Below are 25839 nucleotides of genomic sequence, written 5' to 3' on the forward strand. Positions count from 1 at the left end.
GCTCCAAAGCCGCTTTTTTTACTGTTCCACTTCTGGTCCACTCCATATACTATGTAAGGGGGACCTTGCTCTCACCTTCCCACACGGGAAGTCGTCGAAAAATTACCATTGGGGCTCCTCTGGAGAGCCCAAAATCCTGTTCTAGCGGGAGCCGCCGAAATGTGCGGTTTAGCTCCGCATCGCCGCAACCGGAAGTCAGACATGGTGTATTTTAACACCTCTTGTATAATTTTCTTTGAATGATAAAATGTGTATTTATGTCTTTTGATTAAGATTATTCTGTCAATTATATTATTTTTTGATTCTGTACAGTTATCTAATTTTTGCTTTGCTTTAAAAGAAAATCCTTTCACAGTTTTTAATATATATAAAAAGATACGATAAACTGAAAAGCCCCTTGATTTTAACGGGTTAATGCACTTTTGGGAAGGTTATTTTAATAAGGTACGGATGATTTTTGAATTATCCCTCTATCTTGGAAGTGTGGACTAATAATTTGGAAGAAATTTTGAGAAAATCTGACATTCAGTGATTTTTTAAAAAATTGAGTGGAAAATGAACCATGTAAGTTTTTTCATTTATGCCCTTCATAGATTATGCAGAGCTGTTACTGCTGATCCTTAACGTGCCCGTTTGAAAAGCACAAATAGTTCCACAGAATGACGCCTTGAAACTAGCAAAGCAATGTATCACTTAATCCTATTAAAACATTAACAAATATGAGTGTAATTAACAGCAGTAAACATATTTTAAAGAGGGGCTGTTTATAAACTGTTCGCTTCTACCTAAGTAGCAAGTTGAAGGCTGTAGCCATGATCCATTCTGCAACTCTGCTCGCAAGAATGAAGGAGGCATGTATACTCTTCCATTCATATATTGGTATAAAATTGTGAATTTCAGTGATGATGGGGGGAATAGTTCACCTGACTGAATTATAAATTAAATGTCCATCCTCTGTAAGCTTGAGCTCATCTGAAACTTTGCTGCCAATCTTGTACAAGTCCCAGAGACTAAACACAGACTAGGTGGCCACTTTGCAGAACACGTTCGCTCAGTCCACAAGCATCACCCAACCTTCCTGTTGCACACCGTTTTAACTCAGCACCTTGTTCTCATTTTTAAAAAAAATGTTTTTATAAAGGCATTTATACATGTACATCAAACACAACCAAAATCAAAAAGAGAGCAAACAATAAATCACATAACAAATAAATAACTAACACCCCATCGTCCCACCCCCCCTGCCGTTACTCCCATCCACTCTGCCTCTTCTTTTTTAACCCCCCACTCCCCCTGCTGATTTCTTAACTATCCTTGAAGAAGTCGACAAATGGTTTCCATCTCCGGGCAAACCCCTCCACAGTCCCTCTCAAGGCGAACTTGATTTTTTCCAACCTACGGAAATCTGCTAGGTCACAATAGCCGCGCACCGCCCCCCCCCCTCGGTGGCCCTGAGTCCCTCCATTCCAGCAAAAATCCGTCTGCTGTGGACAGCATGGTAGCACAGTGGCTAGCACTGTGGCTTCCCGGCGCCAGGGTCCCATGTTCGATTCCCCGCTGGGTCACTGTATGTGCGGAGTTTGCACATTCTCCCCGTGTCTGCATCATGGGTTTCCTCCGGGTGCTCCAGTTTCCTCCCACAGTCCAAAAACGTGCAGGTTAGGTGGATTGGCCATGCTAAATTGTCCTTAGTGTTCAAAAAGGTTGAGAGGAGTTATTGGGTTACGGGGATAGGATGGAAGTGAGGGCTTAAGTGGGTCGGTGCAGACTAGATGGGCCGAATGGCCTCCTGCACTGTATGTTCTATGAAAATTCAGGCTACCAGGGCCAAGACGTCAGCCACTCTCGTCCCCTAGACTCTCACGTCTTCCTACACTCCAAAGATTGCCACTTCTGGGCTCGGGCAACCTTCACCCTCAGCACCTCCGACATTTTAAAAAATATATAAATTTAGAGTACCCAATTCGTTTTTTCCAATTAAGGGGCAATTTAGCGTGGCCAATTCACCTACCCTGCACATCTTTGGGTTGTGGGGGCGAAACCCACGCAACACGGGGAGAATGTATAAACTCCACACGGACAGTGACCCAGAGCCGGGATCGAACCTGAGACCTCAGTGCCGTGAGGCATGCAGTGCTAACCACTGCACCAGCGTGCTGTCCCAGCACCTCAGACACAACGTCAGCAAACCCCCGCCAGAATCCCTCCAGTTTCGGACAGGCCCAAAACATGTGGACATAGTTCACGGGCCCCCCCTGCGCACCACCCACACCTATCCTCCATCCCTTCAAAAAACCTGCTCATTTTGGCCACTGTCATAGGTGTCCTGTGGACTACTTTAAATTGAATGAGGCTAAGCCTAGCACGCAAAAAGGATGCATTCACCCTCCTCAGAGCCTCCTCCCATAACCCAGCCTCCAACACCCTCCCCAGCTCTTCCTCCCATTTCCACTTAACCTTTTAATTCTTTTAGATCGCCGACATCCAACCCTTATCAACCCCTGTTTTTGACACCACCTTATCCTACAACCCCGGGGGCAGCAGGTCGGGAAAGGATGGCATCTGTTTTCTTACACAGTCCTGCACCTGTAAGTACCGGAACCCATCCCACAGGACATCTCATACTCCTCGACCAGCTCGAAAAGCTGCCCTCCACATGTAGGTCTCCAAACTACTCAAACCCCGCCTGCCGCCACCCCCAGAAACCCACGTCTAGCCCCCCCCATGGAGCAAACCTGTGATTCCCACAAATTGGTGCCCAAACTGGGCACCCTCCAACCTCAGGTGCTTCCGCCACTGTCCCCATACCCTCAGAGCTGCCACCACCACCGGACGTGTGGAGTACCTGGCCGTCAACTATCCACTCCCACATCAACCCCTCCCCCACTACCCACTTCCTGGCCATGGCTATATTTGCTTCCCAGTTGTAGTTCAACTAATTTGGCAAGGCCAGCCTGCACCCCCCATGTCCCCGTTCCAGCAGCACCTCTTTCACCCGTGGAGCTTTCTCCACCCACACTATTATTTTATTTTATTTTTAAAAATTTTGTGTACCCAGTTCATTTTTTCCAATTACGGGGCAATTTAACGTGGCTAATTCACCTACCTTGCACATTTTGGGTTGTGGGGGCGAAACCCACGCAAACACGGGGAGAATGTGCAAGCTCCACACGGACAGTGACCCAGAGCCGGGATCGAACCTGGGACCTTGGTGCCGTGAGGCAACAGGGCTAAATGCGCCACCGTGCTGCCCACACCCACACTATTATGGGCCAGGGTTTAGAAAACTCCAAAGTATATCATGGAGTTCACCATGACTTTTAATAGATTTTGGTTATGGGGAGCTCAAGGGTCCACTCTCCAGGTGTTATGCAACAGAGATCGTAAAAGTATTTTTAAAACAAAACAATGTTTATTCTTTGAACCCAGTTAACATTTTATAAACACACAGTAAACATCATATCAACCGCCAACACACGTAACAGATACAATACTCTTTGGTAAACCTTAGTACATTTCCTAGCAACATCCATAAGTTAAACCCTTTTTTAACAAAGACAGCAGATTTAAATTCTCTACAGAAACAGGTATTACTTTGAAATCATCAAGTGATCTGGAAACATTCTTTAGAGAGAGAGAGATATACAGCTTCTTGTTTGAGTGCAGCTGCAACTGAAAACCAAATCAAAAATAGAGCCACAAAGCAACTTTTCAGCTCAAAAGGAAAGTAACAAGACAGACAGACAGCCCAACTCCACCCACACACTGACATCACTGCAGCTATTTGATAAACACCCATTTCTTAAAGGTACATCCACCTGACAACACAAACCCGGAGACAAATGCATTAATCTTCCTAAAAAGGCCTTTGGAATAAAAATCGGAAGGTTCTGGAACACGAATAAAAACCTCGGGAGTACCGTTATCTTCACGGATTGCACCTGCCCTGCCAACTACAGCGGAAGCATGTCCCACCTCTTAAAATCTCCTTTGATCTGCTCCACCAATCATGCCAAATTCAATTTATATAGCAGCTCCCATCCCCGCGCAACCTGTATGCCCCGATACCTGAAACCCGCCCCCACCTCCTTAAACAGCAGCTCACCCAATCTCCTCTCCTTCCCCCTCGCCTGAATCAAAAAGACCTCACTCTTCCCATGTTTAACTTATACCCAGAGAACCGACCAAATTCCTCCAAAATGTCCATGATCCCCCAATACCTTCCAATGGATCCGATATGTAACGCCACAGATCGTCCGCATATAGTGAGACCCTGTGCTCTACCCCCACCCCCCCGCACTATCCCCTGCCAACCCCTTGACTGTGTTAGTGTCATAGCTAGTGGCTCTATCGCCAAGGGAAAGAGCAACGGGGAGAGTGGGCATCCCTGCCTCATCCCACGACGCAGCCTGAAATACCCAAACTCACCCAGTTCATCCTTACACTTGCTGCCGATGCCCAATCCACAATACCCTGTCCGAACCCGAACTGCTCCAGTACCTCCCACAAATATTCCCAATCTACCCGATCAAAGGCATTCTCCGCATCCATAGTGACCACCACCTCCACATTCCGTCCCTCCAAGGGCATCATTATAACGTTCAACAAATGCCGAAAGTTAGACGACAGATGCCTCCGCTTTACAAGCCCCATCTGGTCTTCCCCTATCACCCACGGCACACAGTCCTCAATCCGCGAGGCCAAGACCGTTGCAACAACTTGGCGTCTACATTCAGCAGTGATATCGGATGGTAGGACACGCTACTCTGGGTCCTTATCCTTATTCAAAATTAAGGATATCAAGGCCTGCAATAAACTTGGGGGGGGGGGGGGGGGGGGGAGGGGAGAGAGAGAGCTCCCCCTTCGCCTCATTAAATGTCCTTACCAGCAGGGGCTTCAGTTCTCCCAAAAACGTTTTATAAAATTCTACCGGGAAACTATCTGGGCCATGGCCTTCCCTGCTTGCATCGCCCCCATACCCTCCATCAGTCCAATGGGTTTTCCCAACACCTCTATCAGGCCCTCCTCCACCTTGGGGAACTCCAATCAGTACAGAAAATGCCTCATTTCTCCCCCCCCCCCCCCCCCCCCCCCCCAAAGGGCCGGGGGCTCCGATTCATATAACCTCCTATAAAAGTCCTTGAAAACCCCATTCACTCCGCCGGGTCTAAGACCACTCTTCCCCTCTCATCCTTCACCTTGCCGATCTCCCTCGCTGCCTCAGTTGATGAGCCAACATCCTGCTTGTCTTCTCGCCATACTCATTGATTGTCCCCCTGGCCCTCTGCAGCTGCCCCACTACCTTACCTGTAGACACCAGCCCAAACTCCATCTGGAGTTTCTGCTGCTCTTTCAACAACTCGGACTCCGGGACCTCCGAATACCTCCAACAACCTGCAGGATCTCATCCACTAGCCTAGCCATCTCTGCCCACTCCGTCTTGTTCCTATGTGCCCGTATCGACACTGCCGTAAATGTCTCCCATAGCATGGCGGCCGTAAGCTCACCCATTTCATTCAGCTCCACATACCCCCGACTAGCGGCCCTCATCCGCTCACACCACCTCTTCTGCTAACAACCCCAAGTCTTTTTTTTTTCTTTAAAAATAAATAAATTTAGAGTACCCAATTATTTTGTTTTTCCCAATTAAGGGCCAATTTATCGTGGCCAATCCACCTAACCACATCTTTTTGGGTTGTGGGGGTGAAACTCATGCAGACACGGGGAGAATCTCCACACACACAGTGACCCAGAGCCGGGATCGAACCTGGGACCTCAGCGCCGTGAGGCAGCAGGGCTAATCCACTGCGCCACCGTGCAGCCCTAACAACCCCAAGTCTAATCTCCACTGCAGGCGCTGGGCCTCATGTCAACTTGCAAGTCCATCCAATGCGGTGCATGGTCCGAGACCACAATCGCCAAATACTCCGAGCCACCAGCAGAGTCTTATTCATCACATAGTAATCGATCCGGGAGTACACCCTGTGCACATGGGAGAAGTACGAAATTTTTTTGCCCTGAGTGAAAGACCTGACCTACCCACCTTATCCTTAGCCTAGTCTGATCCCCGATTTTCAAGTGCGTTTCCTGTAAAAATGCAAGATCCGCCTTTAAGCTCCACAAGTGCGGAAATACGTTTGACTGACCCATTCAGCTCTCTCTAGTTCCATGTGATCAACCTGGTCGCACCCCCCCCCCCCCCCTCCCCCCAATCCGTCATAGCCCCTCTTGGGCCAACCCCCGGCCCGCATCATGTGTACCTCCAGGCCCGCCCTCGGATGCCCACTATCAAGTGGGAGCTGCGAAATGTGCGAACACTGCCATCGGAAGTCCAGCAACTTTCTTTCTAGCCCACATGCTTGTTCATGGCCTGCTACAGTGCTTCAGTGAAGCCCGATGCAAGCTGGAGGAGCAGCATCTCCGGTTGGGCACAGTGCAGCCCTCGGGACTCAAGATTGAGTTCGGCAGCTTTAGATTATGTTCTTGCTCCTCCATCCTAAACCCTTTTTAAAAATATCTCATGCGTTTATTGTCTCAATGCATACCCCCCTCCCACTATGTTCTTAAAGTTGCTATATTTTGTTGCAATCTCTCATAGACACACTTTGAAGTCTAACACTTCTCCCTTTCTTCAGTTCTGAAGAAGAGCCAAAAGGACTTGAAACATTAACTCTGTTTTCTCTCCTTACAGATGCTGCCAGACCTGCTGCGTCTTTCCAGCATCATCTGTTTTTGCTTCAGATTCCAGCATCCACAATATTTTGCTGAATTTCCCATTTACCTGTCACTCCTGTGCTCTCTGACCTACACTGGCTCCTGGTCTGACAATACCTTGAGTTAAAAATTCTCATCCTTCTGTTCAACACCTTTCACGACCTCACCTGTAACCTCCTCTAGCCCTACAATCCTCTGCACCCCTCCGATTCTGACCTCTTACCTCTCAGTTTTCATTGGTACATTGTTGGGGTCCATGAAATGAGCTGTCTTGGTCATATTTTGAACTTTCCTGAATTGTATTGTTCATCGCCTGTGCCATTGTGGGTGATGGTTTTAATACAGGCTATGTATTTCAGTCCCTAACCAGACTCTTCAATTTTGTGGCTGAAAATTTTTGCGACAGAATTTGTCTTTTAGGGTCTATCTTGTGGATGTTTCTAGCTCTTATTTCAAAAAAATACATCTATCTATTTTCAGACAGATGAGCTGTATTTTTGAAGGGCTATTAGGAACTGTTGGAAAAGCTTGGAAGATGTTGACAGGTATTGTTGAATTGATTTGATTTTTTGATGTATGGTAGTTTTAAAATATGGTCTATTTAGACTAAAAAGGTAACACAAGCTCTATCGTGCACTCGAGCAGACAGTGCTGTACCAATTTGCTTATAAATATTTCAAATCCTTTGAAGAAAGATTTTAGTTTTATTGTCTGCTATATAAAAAAATGTAAATTTCTACTAAATTATTGACGTTGGAAAAAATGCCCTCTACAAAAAGAAGCTTACGGTATATTAGTATATGTTTTTTAAATGATGCCCTGTGAGAATCAGATGATAACAAACACCAGTGTACATGAATTATAAATTATCAATGAATGCAATTGTATTTTACACATTTTTACACTGAAACCATTTTATCATATGCCTTGTCACAACAAATTTCACTATCAGGAATTTTATTGCATCACGATCTTGATGACTCAGCATAAGCGACTGACACTTATGATAAAATATGGTGGCAGTTAAATTGACAGTATAACTCAAGATTGCTCCGTTCTTGACACTGATTTAGAGAGTGATTTGAACACACTATTCCAAAAAGCATTGTTGGGTGCTCTACTTCAGATTGTGAGCTTGATTCAGCTTGGACTGCTTACATCCAGAGAATGATTTGCATTTCCTGACTGCAAATGGGAGGCAAGGATGAAGTATTTTTGGTCTCCTTGTTGTGCATTGTTTGCCGAGGAGTACTAGTATGTCCCATCTGCCAGATCACCTAGGAGCTTCCCTTAACAGCACTTCCTCTCTAAGAGCAGTGTGGGTGCACCTACACCTCGGGGATGCAGTGGTTCAAGAAAGCAACTCACCATCCCCTTCTGAAGGGCAACTAGGGATGGGCAATAAATGCAGGCCTAATTAGCGCCGCCCACATCCCGCAAATTAATATTTAAAAAAGTATTTTAAAAAACTTGGGCACCAGCTGCAGGTTTCAAATTAGAGCCTGGGTAGAGTCCCTAGTTTTAATAAAAAAAAAAAAAAAATCAAATAAAACAGAATTTGTGCGTGGCCAAACCACCTACCCTGCACATCTTTGGGTTGTGGGGGTGAAACCCATGCAGTCACAGGGAGAATGTGCAAACTCCACACGGACAGTGACCCGGGGCCGGGATCAAACCCGGGTCCTCGGTGCCATGATGCAGCAGTGCTAACCACTGTGCCATTGTGCCGCCCTGAATCCCTGATCTTACCCTTCAACCGCAATGCTTAAAACCGATTTTACATTTGAGTTTAAAAGGGCGTATGTGGAGAACTAAGTACTAAGATAGACTGCTGCAATCAGAGAGAGTGTTGAAGCCTTTATTACTGGAAACAACTGCTTGTGTTGATATTTGAGTTACAAATTAAAACTCCTAAAAGACTAAACACTGAAAAATTAATACACAAATTGCCCTAATACTGGCAAGTCAACTTCATTTACGACAAGCTTGTTCATAGTGTTACATCCACTTATTTTCACAATTTATGGAATAATTCCTGTATCTGAATTCACTTCGGCCAGGTTTCACTAGCTTGCCCTAAGTGGGTTATAGTGCTTTGCAAAAATTTGTACAGCTGCAGAATTTATACTTGTAAAAAAAACGGAAGAAGAAATTCAAATTATTATCAAGCTGACATTCGGTTTTATTGGAATGAGGATTTATGATGGTCACGTACTGTGACAGTCATGCCTGCATACTAGAATCTGACACTTGGACAGGAGCAACATACACATTTGTACATTATCAGAGCTGCAGAGGGGAGGAGTCTCCTCAAAGTAGAATTTTGGGTGTACAAATATAAAGATATCCCCAAGCTTTTCCTGGGTGGAGTAAAACAGCTCACTGTTATCTGAGCTAGAATGCATGAGCTACTTTAATAAACTGTTGGTATTTCTCAACTTGAGAGAAATTTCCCAGTACATCCTTCCCTGATCCATGGAGTGAGTAGAGTGAAGTTTTACGCCATTGTCTACATACATCAGTGGAAAAAAAGTGCACAAGGTTGTATTTTAATCTTGCTGCTATTACAGGCTGGAGGAGTTTCTGCCTTTCACTGAGAATTGAATGCTTTGTAATTAGTAACAATGAGCCTCTAATTGCATTGGTGGTCCAAGTCCATAGATACCATAAAATTTGGCCAAAATCAAGCTTGCAATCTCCAAAGAAAAGGTGGCAAATTTGGTGCGGTAAATTGGTTTGGTTCTGTGTAAACCTGGATTGTTCCAGTACTTTATAAATTCGATTTAGTTTTTATATTGAGATGCTTTCAGAGGCCGTACTGTTTAAAAACTCTCTGAATTTGTAGCTGCATGAGGTCCATTCTACCTGTCATAGCATCGTTATTTTTATTGGATAAAGACAATGTATTTTCCTTTGTAAAGTCACACACCCCATCACAATATTTGCCTGTGCACAACATTTTCAGTGCTGATCGCTGTTCAGTGATTCCTGTTGGAGAGTTAACATGTTTGGATATTTGGTATTCAGAAGTTTGAGTCAGCTGTGGAATATTCATAATTTTAACCATGTGTTGTTCACTGTCTATATTCATGCACCGATGCATGGAGCAGGAGAAGACAGTATGTCCCAACGAGCCTGTTCCGCTATCTGGATTGATCATGGCTGATCTTGAGCTTCAACTCTACTTTCCCGCCTGCTCCCAATAGCCTTTGATTCCCTGAGAGACTAAAATCTGTCCATTCCAGCTTTAAATATATTCAATCTTGGCTCATCCAAAACCCTCTGGGGGTAGAGAATTCCAAAGATTTATAGCCCTTTGAGTGAAGCAATTTCTCCTTATCACATTCCTAAATAGTTGGCCTCTTATCCAGAAACTATGCGGTCTAGTTCTAGATTCCCAGCTAAGGGAAGCAATGGTGGATTTTCACTGATCCTGGTTGACTTGGGAGCCCTTTAAAAATGGCAGGTTGGCCCTGACCCCAGGATTCCCAACCCCATTCCCAGGCTGTATAATTTTTGGGAGTGCCTTTAAAGGATGGCACCTGGTTCCTGGCAAAAGCTTGCATTTGGCACGCCCAACCGGCTGACTCCATTGAGGAGATGGGTATTTCCAATTTTGCAATCTCCACGGCCTCTTAGAGGATTCACAAACCCTAGTGTGAATGAGGGGCCCTTTTAAAAGGCAATTCATAAAATCCCTCTTATTCCTCCTATACTGAGCTCTGCCCTTCCACCCATCCTCTTAGACCCCTCATGTCCCTGATGCCAAAGCTCTGGCACTTCCATGCCCATTGACCGATTCTGCACTTTCTAGAACAAATGAACACTGTAGTGTATATTGGGTTCTGTTTTACAAAAAAAAGCTTTGGAAAAAATGTAACCCATTGACAAAAAATAGATTGCCCAAGCTAATAAAAGCATCCATCATCCAAGTCCTTTGAAATTTCAAAAAACACAAATCCTTGAAGCCACTTAACTTATGTTAGCAAACATTGTGAAATTGACCACAGAGATCAGAGACCCTGAACTTGCATTGTGTGCTTGGCAGAGAGCCCAGACAGCCATTTAAATATGGGAGCACCTACTCCCCAGAGACAACATTGTTTGATTGGCTCCCAAGCAAGCTGTCACTTGGACCTGCCAATCACAGGTCTCTGCCAGCCTCTGAGCAAAGTAATTTCTCAGAAATTATGCACCTCCCATCAGGGTTTGTAAAGACTTGACAGTCTCCCAATAGCAAGTTCCTTGTGTAGAGGCATTGATGGGGGCTGCAGAAAGAGTTTCACCCTGGGCTGGCTCAACTCTTGAACTGAAGGAGTAATGTATGTTTGTAGATGCAGCTTTCACCTTTACTGTGTGAGTTAAATGTGCATGTTTGAAGCGCTTTAGAATTTATCACTGACAGGGGGGCGGCCCAGTGGTTAGTACTGCTGCCTATGGCGCTGAGGACCTGGGTTCGATCTCTGCCCCAGGTCACTGTCTGTGTGGAGTTTGCACATTCTCCCCGTGTCTGCGTGGGATTCATCCCCACATCCCAAAGATGTGCAGGTTAGATGGATTGCGATGCTAAATTACCCCCGAATTGGAAAAAAGAAATAATTGGGTACTTGAAATTTATTTAAAAATACAATCCATCACTGATGATTTGGAGAGATTGTAAGATGGGTGTTTTGTGAGAGAAGGTAAAAATCCCTGAAGAAAATGTGTGAAGTGTCTTTTTCCCAGTAAATGGTCACCAGCTAATAAAGTGGATCCTCAGAAATCTCATGATTCAGAATTCTCATTGTCAGGATTTAGTCTGCTTGTTGTTCATTGTGGAGAAAGATGCATATTCATTTACAGCTCCCCATGAAGGGAAATCTCCCTCCTTCAACCAATTGGCATCTACCTGTCTTGCTTATCTAACTGGGAGAAGGTTAAATCTAATATTTTGTGTTTTAACAAATATCTCAGTTTCTAAAAACATGGGGCAAGAGGTGAGCATTCAACCTATTGGGCCTTTTATTACCATTCCATTAGATCATTGCTGATCTATTCCTTAGCTCCATTTACCTACCACTGCTCCATAGACCTTGGTACCTTTAACAAAATGTACTGATTTCAATGTGGGAAATTTCAGTTGACTTCACATCCAGATCCTTTTGGATTGGATTTGTTTATTGTCACGTGTACCGAGGTACAGTGAAAAGTATTTTTCTGCAAGCAGCTCAACAGATCATTAAGTACATGAGAAGAAAAGGGAATAAAAGAAAATACATAATAGGGCAACACAAGGTATACAATGTAACTGGCACTGGCATCGGATGAAGCATACAGGGGTGTAGTGTTAATGAGGTCAGTTTTAGGCGAGCGAGTTCTAGATTTCCATCACCCAAAGGTTTTCCGTATAGACTGTCACCATACACATATTTGCAAAATAGATTCAATTGAAGTGTTCAAGCCTAGATACATTTAACTGAACACCAGAGGCCTGCATGTTGGTGGGTTAAGTCAAAGGGAATGGAAGCTACCCAATAATATGAATGTGCTGTGCACAGAAAGCAGGACAAATCCAATCCAGCCAATTACTGGCCAATCAGTCTAGTCTCAATCATCAGCAAAGAGATGGATAGTGCTACCTACAGTGCTATCAAGGAGCAATTACTCATCAATAAATCTGCTCAATGATACTCAGTTGAGATTTGCGAGGACTCCTAACACCATTTTTGACATCTTTGTCAATCTCCACCTATCTCTGGCCCTCTATCCAACCCCACTGCGCCACCACCACCACCCCCCAACAACAGTATAAATCTGATCCTATTTCCAGTTCTCTCTAGCTTTGGCAAAAAGTTACCCAGATTAGAAACATTAGTTCCCTTCCCTCCACATATGCTGTCACACCTGCTGAAATTGTCCTGTAGTTTCTGTTGTTGTTTCAGATTCCAGCATCCGCAGTAATTTTCTTTTATCTCTTAACCCATTACAGCCTTGGTCCAAACAGCCGAGAATGACATCCCTTGGCATTGGCATTAAGGCGGTATTTGACTGGGTGTAGCATAAGGAGCCCCGACAAAATTGAAGTCAGTGTGAGCCGGGGAGAAAACTCAACTGCCTTATTATCCATAGCTGAATCCCCCACTATCAACATCCTGGAGGTTACCATCAACTAGAAACTGAACTGGAACAGCCACATAAAACAGTGGCTACAAAGAACAGGTCAGAGACCAGGAATTCTGCGGCGAGTAACTCACCTCCTGACTCCCAAATCTTGTCTACTATTTACCAGGCACAAGTCAGGAGTGTGATGGAATACTCACCACTTGGTTGAATAAGTGCAACAACGCACAAGAAACTCAATACTAATCAGGACAAAGCAGCCCCCTTGACCGGAACCTCATCCTCAACCTTAAGCATTCACTCGCTCCATCGCTGTGGCTCAAGAAGAGGGATCACCCTACCCTCACAATGGAAGTTTGGAATAGGCAATAAACACTGGCTTTGCTGACATTCCATGACTGAAAGTCCTTGCAGGTCCCACTGAGTATGTTGTGAGGGAGAAGATTGGATTATTACATTTTAGCTAATTTCACAAACGTGAACTTGCCCATTTCTTTTCAAAAAAAAAAATTAAGGGGCAAGTTAGCAAGGCCAATCCACCTACTCTGCACATCTTTAGATGCGTGGAGACTGAACCCATGTAAACACGGGGAGAATGTGCAAACTCCACACTAACAGTTACCCAGAGCCGAGATTTAACCTGGGACCTTGGCGCCGTGAGACAGCAGTGCTAACCACTGCGCCACTGTGCTGCCCTTCACTGTGATTGTTATTTTCCTATCTGCGATGAGGTTCCCATCCAGAGGTTCCTGGTTTGTTGAATAGGCTGTGCGATACTGCCTAGAAATCTCAGTGTTGGCACTGTAATCTGGTCTCTGTTCTCAATAAAGGTGGATAGAAACTCTCCAAGGATAATGTATGTTAGAAAGTACATTAGAGTTGAGCCTTTTATGTAGGAAATGATAAATACCGGGTGAATGTCATTGAGTCAATTTTGCTTTGTATGGGTGAGGTTTCGCTGATTATGTGAGGGAATGGATGTGACAAATTTCATTTACCAAAAGCTATGCTTTTCAGAGCTTTGGAATATCCCCGAATGCTCAACAGTTACGGTATCACTATTGTTATGTAAGCAACCACATAGTTCAGTAAGGGACTGAATACAAGTTGAAGTTCCACCATTTTGAGATTTTAACTTTTGTGATTGGTAGCCACCTCAGGTTCAAAAATAAGGACTGGAAATGTATAGCAGATTGATCAGAACTGAATGAGCAATATAGCTTAAGGTTTTGGGTGTTGTATGGTAGGGTGAAATATTAACCCTATCAAATACTGATTGATTTACTTTGTGACTTGAGAATTTTATACGTTTATTTTAGGTGTTCAATATTCAGTTGCTTGCACTCACAGAGGTGCTGACTTTCAGATGAAACATCAAACCCAGGCCCGTATGCCACTCGGGTGGATGTAAAAGACCCCATGGCAACATTCTATGAAGAGCAAGGAAGTTCCTCCCAGTATCGTGTCAATATTTATCCCTCTACGAAATATAGCCATTGTCATTTTTCTGTGGTGGGAGCTAGCTGTGTGCCAAATGGCTGCTGTGATTTCCACATTATAGCAGTGATTACACCAAAGTCTGGGCACAGAAGGAGGCGATTCAGCCCATCAAGTCCATGCAGGCTGATCATGGAATAATTCAGTCAATCCCATTTCCCTACTTTATCTCTGTAACTCTGCAAATTTATATCCCTCAAGTGCCATCCAATTTCCTTTTCAAATCATTCATCATCCCAACTTCCTCCACCCTCATGGGTAGCAATTCCAGGTCATTACCAATCGCTGTGGGGGAAAAAAATGCTTCCTCACAAATCCTCTTACCCGAAACCGTAAACCTGTGTCAGCTAGTCCTTGTACCACCAGTTAACGGAACAGCTTTTCTTATGCTGAATTCAATCATATACTGAATTCTCTGCTCGCACCCCATAAAGGGCAGTTAGAGGATTATCCGTGTTTTCTCTGCATTACTCTCATTGGGAAGAAACTGCCAGCTGTTTCACTGTCACTGTCGGTTTATTGTGCACTGCGACACATGTGCGAGTTAGAATACACTGAATATTTTGCTGCAGCAAAAATTGTGTGTGTTTTTGGGCCCTGTTCAATGTTCCTTTTCTCTCCCTTGAAGTACTTGCATGAGTTGTTGATTCCTGTCGTGCCCAGGAAGCCTATGGCAGCATTATGACAGATGTGAAGCTATGCAGAGTCCCCTTGTGGGGAGGATTGTGAAAAATGGATGATTGTTATTTTAAGAGCAATTCAGCTTGCAGCAAATTGTGGCTGAAGCTGACAGAAAAGAAATGCAAGTGATGCCAAGATAAGTATTTTGCCACTCAGTATATTTTCGATAGATATTTTGGGATATTAAGGGATATGAGGATAGTGCAAGAAGTTGAGGTAGAAGGTCAACCATGATCTTAACAGAATGACCGATCAAACTCGAAGGGCTGAGTAGCCTAATTCTCCTATTTCTTCTGTTCTTATGTAACTCGAAGAGTTTGTCGTGTTGGGTGTTCCGATACACAAACGAACCAACATGGTTGTAGATGGTACAACTGTTTTATTATTCTGTACAATAATAACTATTAACTGCTGGCTTGGGTACGTGCTTCACCAGCTACCCTGTGGACCCAGCCCTAGCACTATCTTAGTGAGGCACTCAGCACATGGTGTATGGCAGAGTGGCACGCTGTGGGCTCTGTGCTCTGAGCTATCCCCTGGTAGAATGAGCAGGAACTGTGGTGTTCCCTGTTTTATAGTGCGTGTGCTCTCACTGGTGATTGGCTGCGATGTTGTGTGTGTGTTGGTTGGTCCAACTACCTGTCCATCAGTGTGTGTGTGTGAAATGAATGAAATGAATGATTGCACCATGATATGCTAATGTGGATATCATGACAGGGTTGAATGGCCTGCTTCTATTTCCTATGTTACCTGCGCACCTCTCTGCATACGATAAGATCTTGGCCGGTTGACCATATGGCATGTTAAGGAATTAATCCCACTCTGTGCTCCTTTGCATCTATCAGCTGACTTGATCCGTTCATGCAAAGTCATGGAAACATCTGCTCCACCTCATTAGTCAGAAGATGGGTGTGGTGAGGTGCTGACTGAGCAGCAACAGAAAAAAACAAATGCACCACATTCATTTGGAAGAAACCATAATTGCAGAATCATTCTGTATGCTGGGAAGTCTCTGAAAGGATAAATTAGGGTCTATTTTAAGACTGTGTAAACATGTCTATATAAAACGTTTTTATTATAAATATTCTTTATAAATGCTCTGTCATAATTATTTATTATAAATATTCTTATATGCTTTAACTATATCTTGGTGTTCTCTGGAGCTTAGAAGAATGAGTGGTGATCTCATTGAAACCTGCTAAATTCTGAAGGGGCTTGATAGGGTGGACACGGATTGTTTCCACTGGTCGGGGAATCTAAAACTTGGGGGCACAATATCAAGATAAGGAGCTGAGCATTTAGGACTGAGATGAGGAGAAATTACTTCACTCAAAAGGCTGTGAATCTTTGGAATTTTCTATCCCACAGGGTTGTGGATGCTCCATCATTGAATATATTTAAAGCTGGAATAGACAGATTTTTAGGGCGGGATTTACTGACTAACCCATTTTTGTGGGCAGAGGCAGCTCGCCAGCGAGATTTACTGGCCCTGCCACTGTCAACGGGATTTCCTATTGACTGCACCCCTCATCGCCAGGAAACTGCGTGTCGTGGGACCAGAATATTCCACCGGTAAATCCCACCCTTGTGTCTCAGGGAATTAAGTAATATGGATAGAGGGCGGGAAAATGTTCATACTGAATGATGGTGCAGGTTCGATAGGCCATATGGTCTACTCCTATATCTAATTGTTCCTTGCACACAGCAACTTGCTGACTGTTCCGTGACAATCTTGTAGATGAGCAGGATGGGTCACATGTCTGAACCCATATAATTTCCCCCCCCTTTTTTCCCTTTGCTGGCACCTGCTGCAAAGCAGTCTTGTGATTTGATAGTGTGCTGGTACACTATCTGCTACTCGATATGCAGTAAGGCCTTGCCCACGCAACGTTAAAAATATAAATCTCAACTTAAACAAAAAGTGAAGTTTCTACCACATTTAGTCATGATTTCCATTAGGGAAGTTTGTAACTAGAAAATGTTATCCTCAAATGCACTATACAAATAATTTTATCCAGACGTCACGAAAAATGTTGCTCGACAGATATATTTTTTAAAAGATAAGTTTAACAAATACGAAATGAACATATGCAGAGTATTGTTCCTTTTTTAAATTCATTCATGTGTTATGGGTGTTGCAGGCAAGGTCAACATTTATTGAGAAGATGGTGATGAGTTGTCTTTTTGTAAACAACTGACTGGCTTGCTAAACAGGTGCCACATTGCTGTAGGCCTGGAGTCACATGTAAGCCAGACTGGGTAAGGATGGCAGATTTTCTTTACAAAAGGACAATAGGGTTTTCCTGACAATTTGTCAGATTCATGGTATTCATTACTGATAATGAGCTTTTTTCCCCCTGCATTTGTTTAATTAACCACATTTAAATTAATTAAGGCCAGATCTTTAATCCAGGCCTCTGGATTTCCAGTCCAGTAACATAACCTCTTCTTCCATGTATTTTCATCCATTCTGACAATGATTACCCACAGCCTAAATTCATTTTCCAACACTGCCAGACATGGAGACAGAGGTGACAGACTAATCGTTCCATTGGCTCTCATTGATGATCCAGAGGCAGCTTTGGCGGATTTGGGAAGTACAACTTGAATGGTTTTCTCACAATTTGAACAAATAAAAGCCAAATAATAGCACTTTAACAGTAAAGAAATTGGTGTAACATTCTCCTCATTTCTGTGCATGTAGTTATCCAAGATTTGCAGCAATATTAGTGCTGAGAATTGTTATTCACTGGAGTATGACATGGACATGCAGTCAGTGGAGATAGACTGGTAACTGCGTTCAACTTGCATCATGCTGCCCCAATTGTGTGCGGACCTTGATGCACATAACAACAAAATCTTGTGTTTCTTACAAAAACCTTCGCAATCACAATATTATACAAGTGAAAGTTAAAGCCATTTTTAAAGGTTAGTTTGGACCATATGTTTAAATATGTGGGCATTAATTAACTTTTTATAATATCTATAATGTACAGAATGATTTGTGACTGACTGCTGTGATAGAAGAGTGTAAACTCAATAGGGTACGAAAGAAAAGGAGGGCATTTCTTAAAATGCGGGATTGGTTTAGCACAGTGGGCTAAGACAGCTGGCTTGTAATGCAGAACAAGACCAGCAGCGTAGGTTCAATTCCCATTCCAGCCTCCCCGAACAGGTGCCGGAATGTGGCGACTAGGGACTTTTCACAGTAACTTCATTGAAGCCTACTTGTGACAATAAGCGGTTATTATTATTATTATTATTATTAATAATAATAACATGTATAGACTTGGTCCTTTATGGATTAACATGTTGGGGATGACCACTTGAAAGATGGAGAAAGTATCCTTGCTGGATGCCAGTTTTTGAAAGGAATGGCATCACAGACTGTTGCAGAGAACAGTGACAGTCATTTTGTCATGAAGAAGCTGCACAATTTCAATGTGCTTCACCGAGGGTCCAAATTGAGTTCAGGTCTGAAGGGAAGCTTTTCAACCTGCGGAGGCTGAAAACGAAGACCAAAGTCATGCGCACGACCATAACAAACCTCCAGTATATGGATAACTATGTTATCCTGGTGCATATGGAAGATCTACAAGCCACGCTTGACCTGTACAAAGAAATGTATCAAGCCTGAGGTTGCATCTGAATGCCAGTAAGACAAAGATCCTCCTCCAACCAAAACAGGCTCATGCCAAACCCTCCAGAATTGCAGCAACGGGTCATTTCTTGGAGGCAGTCAACAGTTGCTTCAATCTTGGTAATCATTACTGGGACACGTGATTACCATGTGTAAACTGGGGGAAGGTCGATTTCAATAAGATAAGATATGATTTGGCCAGAGTTGACTGGGAGCAGACATATTTAGGTAAATCTGTGACCACCACAGTGGGAAGCATTCAAGAAAAAAATAGGGAGAGTACAAGGTCAACATGTTCCAATCAACAAAAGGGTGAGACCAACAAATTCAGTGAACCCTGGATATCAAGAGATGTACAGCATTGGATAAGGAGAAAAAGGAAGGCTTATGGCAGGTATTGAGGGCTCAAAACAGCATAAGCCCCAGAGGCATATCGAATGTGCAAGAGGGAACTTAAGAAAGAAATCAGGAGAGCAAAAAGGGGACATGAAATGATTCTGGCAGTTAAAATAAAAAATCATTAGTTGTTTTACAAGTACATTAAGGGAAAATGGATAACTAGGGAAAGATGAGTCAAGGACCATTAAGGACCACAGTGGTAACTTGTGTGTGGAGCCAGAGGACTTGGGTAGGGTTTGTGTCAGTGTTCACTAGTAAAAGGGCCGGTGTGGGTAAAGAAATCAGGGAAAAGGACGGTGATATAATTTTAAAAATTAACATAGACAGAGAGGAGGTTCTGAGTGGTCTGGCAGGCTTAGAAGTAGACTAATCTCCTGGCCAGATGAAATGTATCCCAGGCTGTTAAGTGAGGCAAGGGAGTAAATAGCAGGGGCGTTGGCAATAATTTTAAATTCCTATCTGGCCAGAGGTGCTGGAGAACTGGGATATAGCCAATGTGGTATCATTATTCAAGAGGGAAGGAAGGGATAAACCAGGAAACTATAGGCCAGTCCGTCTAACCTCAGTGGTGGGGAAATTCTTGGAAGCATTTCTGAGAGACAGAATTAATTGGAGAAGCATGATTAATCAAGAACAGTTGGCATGGGGAATGGCTGGTGGTGGGGATGTGCTGGGCAGTCACAGGAATGATGGCCCTCTTGTAAACTTCAAATTTAAGTATTTTTGACCCAGAAATTGACCACTACGCCAACAAACCTGTTCTCCCCCACCCCTCCGAAAACTACCACATACCCGAAGGTATGCCCTTGAACTGACAAAAGGGCCGAAGAGAAAATAAGGACAGCAAGAGCCAGGAAATAAAGGAGGCTGTGGACACGAGGAGCGAGGCAGAGCAAGATATGTGGAGCGAGAAGAACCATCAATACAAACGCCAGCTAACCCACCAATAGGACAATGGATGGAGCTCCTAACACGGGAGCTCCAAAAACACAGACTCCTTAAAAAAAGAAATCATGGCAGTGGTGCAGTCGCGGATGCCTTGGCCCCCTTCAAAGAGGCACCGGAGAGATCGGAGCAACGACAGGAGGCGCAGGAGGCAAAGGTGCGGGAACACGAGAGACAGCCATCGACCAGGGAGACCGGACCGCCTTCCTGGAAGCAGAGGTGGCGAGGTTCATGGCCGCCCAGGGAACATAGAAACATGAGTATAGCCAACAAACCGGGAAGGTGGAAGACCAGGAAAATAGGTCTCACCGCCAGAACCTCAGAATTGTGGGACTAATGGAGGACACCGAAGGCAGAGACCCTACAGAGTATGTGGAGCAGATGCTAGTTAAGCTGGTCGGGGGCACAAACTTCCCCAAGCCCTAAGAAGTGGACAGGGCCCACAGGTCTCTCAGGCAGAGGCCCAAGGCAGGGGAACCATGGTGAGTCATTACTGCCAATCTCCACCAGTTTCAGGACAAGGAGCAGATCCTAAGCTGGGCATGAAACACGTGTTCCTGCATATGGGAAGGGCATATGATCCATGTGTATCAGGATATTTGGGCCAATCTGACCAAATACCGGCTGAGGTTAATGGGGCCAAAGCAGCTCTATATAAGAGCAAGGTACTTTTTGGGATGCTATACCTGGCCAAATTGAGGGACCAACCAAAACAAAGAACATTATTTCAGCACATGGGGAGAAGTGGAGGGATTTGTTTGCAAGACTCAACTGGGAAAGTAGCAAAAGTAAAGGACACATGATGAATTTACTTTGCTCTGGTGCAAATGCATTTCCGGGGGTGGGGTGGGGAAGGAGGGTACTAAACCAGGAAGGGGGATGGGGAGAGGAGGAGTGGTTCCAGGGGGAGGGGGGGCCACCATACTGGTAAACATGCTAGTTACGGGAAGGCAAGTGGAGAGGGGGGGCTGTGGCACAGCCCTCCAGCCCTCCGACAGGGAGCAAGCGCCTGGCAGAAGAAGGGCACAATGCTTGGCTGAGGGAAGACCAGGGCGGGGAGGGGCCAGGGGAGGAGTGAGAACCAGGTTACCTTGGGTGGCCGGAAACGACGAGGACAACGAGAGGGATAGATGTGATTGGGGAATGGGGGGTGGTGGAGTGATGGTTGCAAAAGGTCGCCTTTGGTGATGACTGGAACAAAGAACCCATGGAGGTTCATACACCCAAGGGAGAAGTTATTTTCCCAGGCCCACAAAGTCTATACCAGAATCAACTTCTTTGTAGGAGGGAAATCAGTGTTTCCAGGGGTGGTAGGGGCGGAATAGTAATATTCTGCAATAATAATCTTGGACCGCGCACCACACTACGCAGATGTGAAGGTGGGAGACGTGCTGGGCCCAACCCCCCCCCCCAATCCATGGAGGTTGAAGACAGCCCTCCTCGCCGACCTGTGAGAGAATGTCACAAGCCATCGACGGGTATGTAACCAGCACCAGAATGTGGAGACCTCCCCCTCCACGTTCTGGGAGGCACTGAAGGCAGTGATAAGGGAGGAAATAATAGAATACAGGGCTCTCAGGGACAGGAAGGGGAGGGCAGCTGGTCGACCCTATATTGGAGGAGGATCGGTGATACTCCACGGCTCCGACCGTGGAGCTACTGGCAGATAGGAAAATATTATAAATGGAATTTGACCTGCCTCCACTGGGAAAGCAGTAAACCAGCTCTGTCAGATGCAGGGACCTTTTATGAGCATAGAGTCAAGGCCGGCCGTCTGCTGGCTTACCAGCTGACAAAGCAGGCAGCCACGAGGGAAAGAGTGCAGGTGAAGGACAGGAACGGCAAACCAATCGCAGCACCAGGCGAGATCAATGAGGCATTTGTGACTTTCTACTGAGAGCTGTACATCTCCGAGCACCGGAGGGGGACTCGAAGATGAAGCTGTTCCTCGACGGGCTGGACATGCACGTTATGGGGTAGGAAAAGAGGCAGGGCCTGGAAGCACCAATAGAACTGGGGGAAGTCATGGAGAGTATTAACTCCATGCCATCGGAGAAGGTACCGGGTCCAAACGGATTCATAGAATCATAGAATCCCTACAGTGCAGAAGGAGGCCATTTAGGTCATCGAGTCTACACCGACCCTCTGAAAGAGGACACGACATAGACCCACTCTCCCAACCCTAACACTATAACTCCACCTAACCGTTGGACTGGAAGGGGCGATTTAGCATGGCCAATCCACCTAACCTGCACATCTTTGGAATATGGGAGGAAACTGGACCACCCAGAGGAAACCCATGCAGACATGGCGAGAACGTGCAAACTCCGCACAGTCAGCCAAGGCTGGAATTGAATCCGGGTCCCTCGTGCTGTGAGGCAGCAGTGATAACCACTGTGCTACCGTGCCATCCGGTGGACTTCTATAGAAAATTGCAACAGCACTGGCCCCCGGATCTTCGGTAGATGTTCAATGACTCGCTATCAAGGGGAACCCTGCCACCCTCGCTGGCACAGGCCTCAAAATCACAGATCCCTAAAAAGGACAAAGATTCAACAGTGTAGGTCATCCAGACCCATCTTGCCCCTAAACACTGACATCAGTCCTGGTGAAAGCCCTGGCAAGGCGATGGGAGAAGTGCCTGTCAGAGGTAGTCGTGGAGGATCAGATGGGCTTTGTCAAGGGCAGACAACTAACAGCGAACATCAGCTGCTTGCTCAACGTGATCATGACCCCACCCGGGAGGAGACGCCTGAAGTGATCGTCCCCTGGACGCAGAGAAGGCCTTCGACAGCATCGAATGAGGGTACCTCACCGAGGTACTGGAAATAGTTGGGTTCAGGCCATGGTTCATCTCGTGGGTGAAACTACTGCACAGCGCTGCCATGGCGCATGGGTCAAGGAACCTGGGGCAGAATGGGTTAAGATGGAGGAGAGTTCCGTATGGGTACGTCCCTTTGAGCACTGGCCATGCCCACACTCCCCCTAGCCAGACACTCAAAAAGCCCATTCGTAGTTGGCACGCTGAGCACGTGGAAGCAACTGCGGCACCACTTTGGTCTGACCGCCATGTCCATCATGGCCCCCTTATGCAAAAACCATAATTTGATCCCGGCCACGATGGAAAATGGGATTAAAATACTTTGGTTGTTGTTTTGGCTGGCGCAAACACAATGGTCTGAAGAGCTTTTTCTGTGATGTGGACCTTTATGACTTTATGGCCATAGACTTGGAGATCCTGTACAGGATCCAGTATGCAACCTTCACCTTTGGGAAGATACCCTGAAAGCCTACTTGAAGATCAGCTTTGACCTCCACAACTGGGAAGAGAATGTACAGGGGTGCCCCCAATGGCGAGCTTTGCTTCACCAAGATGCAGCTGGTTTTGAAACAGGGTAGACAAGACATGAAAGCAAGGAGAAAGCTCAAGAAGGTGCTAAACCCGTCATCAGCAATAGACTGACCAGTTGACTGACTAATGACTGAGTGCCGATGTGAAATGTGATTTTGGATCTTCTCCCCCTCCCCCTCCCCCATCCTCTTGATGCTGTTCCTCTTTTTACATTTTCTTTTCCACCTCCTTTACCATGCACTGACTTCAGCCCTCTATATTTCTCTCTCCTTTTTCTTTCTTCCTCTCTCTCCTCCAGATCTCCAAGGCAAGTGTCCTCCTCTCTCTGAGGGGCCACCATTAGTTAGGGTTAACATTTGCCCGTTCACCTTTCAGACCTGGTTTTGAAAATATCTAGACCATTAAGAAGGGAATTTCCAAAAGCTTGCTTCTTGGTGGCCTGCAGTAAAGTAAATTTAAACTGCCTGGTTTCAATTTTGGCGTTTGGGGGTGTAAACTCCTAATTCATCATAAATGGAATTAAATTAATAATCTCTGCGATCACATGAGTGGCTGCTATGGGAAACTGGAAGTAATCTCACTAGTGGGATTGAGAAGACTCCTGGTTAAGCTACATCTCAATTGTAAAATTTTCATGCTTGTTTTCAAATCCCTCTATGGTTTTGCCCCTTGTTATCTCTGTCATCTCCTTCTGCCCCACAACCTTCCAAGATATTTGCGCTCTTCTAATTCCTGCGTCCCGCCCATCCCCGATTTAATTGTTCCTTAATTGGTGAACCTGTCTTCAGCTGCTTGTGGGCTAAACTCTGGAATTCCCTCTCTAAATGTCTCAAGCTCTATTTTTGTCTTTCAGACACTCCTTAAGTCCCACCTATTTGTTCTCGTTCACAGTCTTCTGCCTAATATTGCCTTACGACCAATTATTGCCCTATCCGTCTACTCTAAAACACCAGTGAGGTTTTGGAAGCAGTCATCGACAGTGCTGTCAAATGGCACTTATGTAGCAGCAACCTGCGCACTAACGCTCAGTTTGTGTTTTGTCAGGGCCATTCGCTCCTGACCCCGTTACAACCTTGGCCAAAACATGGATGAAAGAGCTGAACTTGAGGTGAGAGTGACTGCCCTTGACATCAGGGCCTCATTTGACCAAGAGTGACACCAAGGATTCCTAGTACAAGTGAAGTCAATGGCAATCAGAGTGAAAACTCTTCACTGGTTGGAGCCTTACAGACCATGAATGAAGATAGCTCTGGTTGTTGGTTAATCATCTCAAACCTGGAATATCACTGCAGGAATTCCTCAGACAAGTGTCTTAGGTTCAACAACTTCAGCTGTCTCATCAATGACCTTCTGTAAGGTCAGAAGTATGTTTTCTGATGATTGCATGATGTTCAGTATCATTCACGACTCCTGAAATACTGAAGTAGTCTGTGTCCATATGTAGCAAAACCCAGCCAATATTCAGGCTTGGGCTGACAATGGCAAATGACATCCATGCACACAAGAGCCAGGTAATGACTCAAGAGGAGAGAATCTAACCATGTTCCATTGACATTCAGTGCTATAACCAAGCTCCTTCGGTAGCATCTTCCAAACCCTCAGCTTCCATCAGCTGATAGGACAAGGGCAGTAGATGCATGGGAACATCACCTGCAATTTACCCTCCAAGTCATTCACCGTTCTGACTTGGAACCAAATTGAGTAGTTGATGAAGTTGGCTCACTATCATCTGAAGAGCAGTTAGAGATGGAAAATAAATTGTCGCCTGGCCACCAATGGCCACAACCCATGAATGAATTTTAAAAATCTGTGCCTTGGTGTCTCATATTTTGTTTTGTAACATACATGTGAAGTGCCTTTGCACATTTTATTACCCTAATGGTGCTATATAAACACAATTTGTTGTTGTTTAGGTGCCCTTCAAATGCCCAATTAAAGCGCAGTGTTAATTGTTGCGAATACGGTGCACTTCCTCTGTATTTTGCTGTAGTAGACCTCTTACTGAAGGCTGCTTAGTACTGACAAGTTCTCAATCCCCATGAGTGACTTTTCATTTTCATAAACTTGTAAATCTGTAACAAATTTTAAAAATATGTTAATATGACCATGACCATAACTTACTGACCTGGTTCACGAATCCAGTTGTCAAAATGTTGGCCCCTTTGTTAACTGGATTAAAGTCAGACTAGGAGAAATGATTTTTAATTGTTAATGGCAGGTGATTTTTAACTTTGTCATTAAATCACAGGCTTTTGACTTGTTCTGGCATCTTCCAAGGTCTAGTGAATACAAAATCCCCAAAACCTAAAGATTAATGTTTCATGAGAAAAATTGATTTATGCAGTTTAATGACCAGTTTTCCTGATTTGTTCGCACCTTGTAAACCGTAACTGCATCAAAATTTTAACTTTGTCCACGAGAAAGATCACACATTATATCATCCAACTGCTTCAATGATTCTAGGAATTTTGATGTTTCTACCTGGTTTTGAACCGGGGGCCTTTTGCGTGTC

At 44.8% G+C, this 25839-nt stretch overlaps 1 protein-coding gene across 3 annotated transcripts in view; it reads left to right on the forward strand.

Annotated features, from left to right (window-relative positions):
* ahdc1 (AT hook, DNA binding motif, containing 1) overlaps window positions 1-25839 on the forward strand; it is a 296855-nt gene that overhangs the window by 77521 nt on the left and 193495 nt on the right. The window contains exon 1 of one of the 3 annotated variants that reach the window (XR_011940849.1): window positions 7185-7259. The exons of the other annotated variants lie outside the window; for them this stretch is intronic. The gene's annotated coding sequence lies outside the window, so the exon portion shown is untranslated. Of the gene's footprint in view, window positions 1-7184; window positions 7260-25839 lie in introns of those variants that run through there. 3 annotated transcript variants of the gene reach the window in all.

Source organism: Scyliorhinus torazame, chromosome 1 (assembly GCF_047496885.1).
Source record: "Scyliorhinus torazame isolate Kashiwa2021f chromosome 1, sScyTor2.1, whole genome shotgun sequence".
In the NCBI taxonomy this organism is placed as follows: Eukaryota; Metazoa; Chordata; class Chondrichthyes; order Carcharhiniformes; family Scyliorhinidae; genus Scyliorhinus; species Scyliorhinus torazame.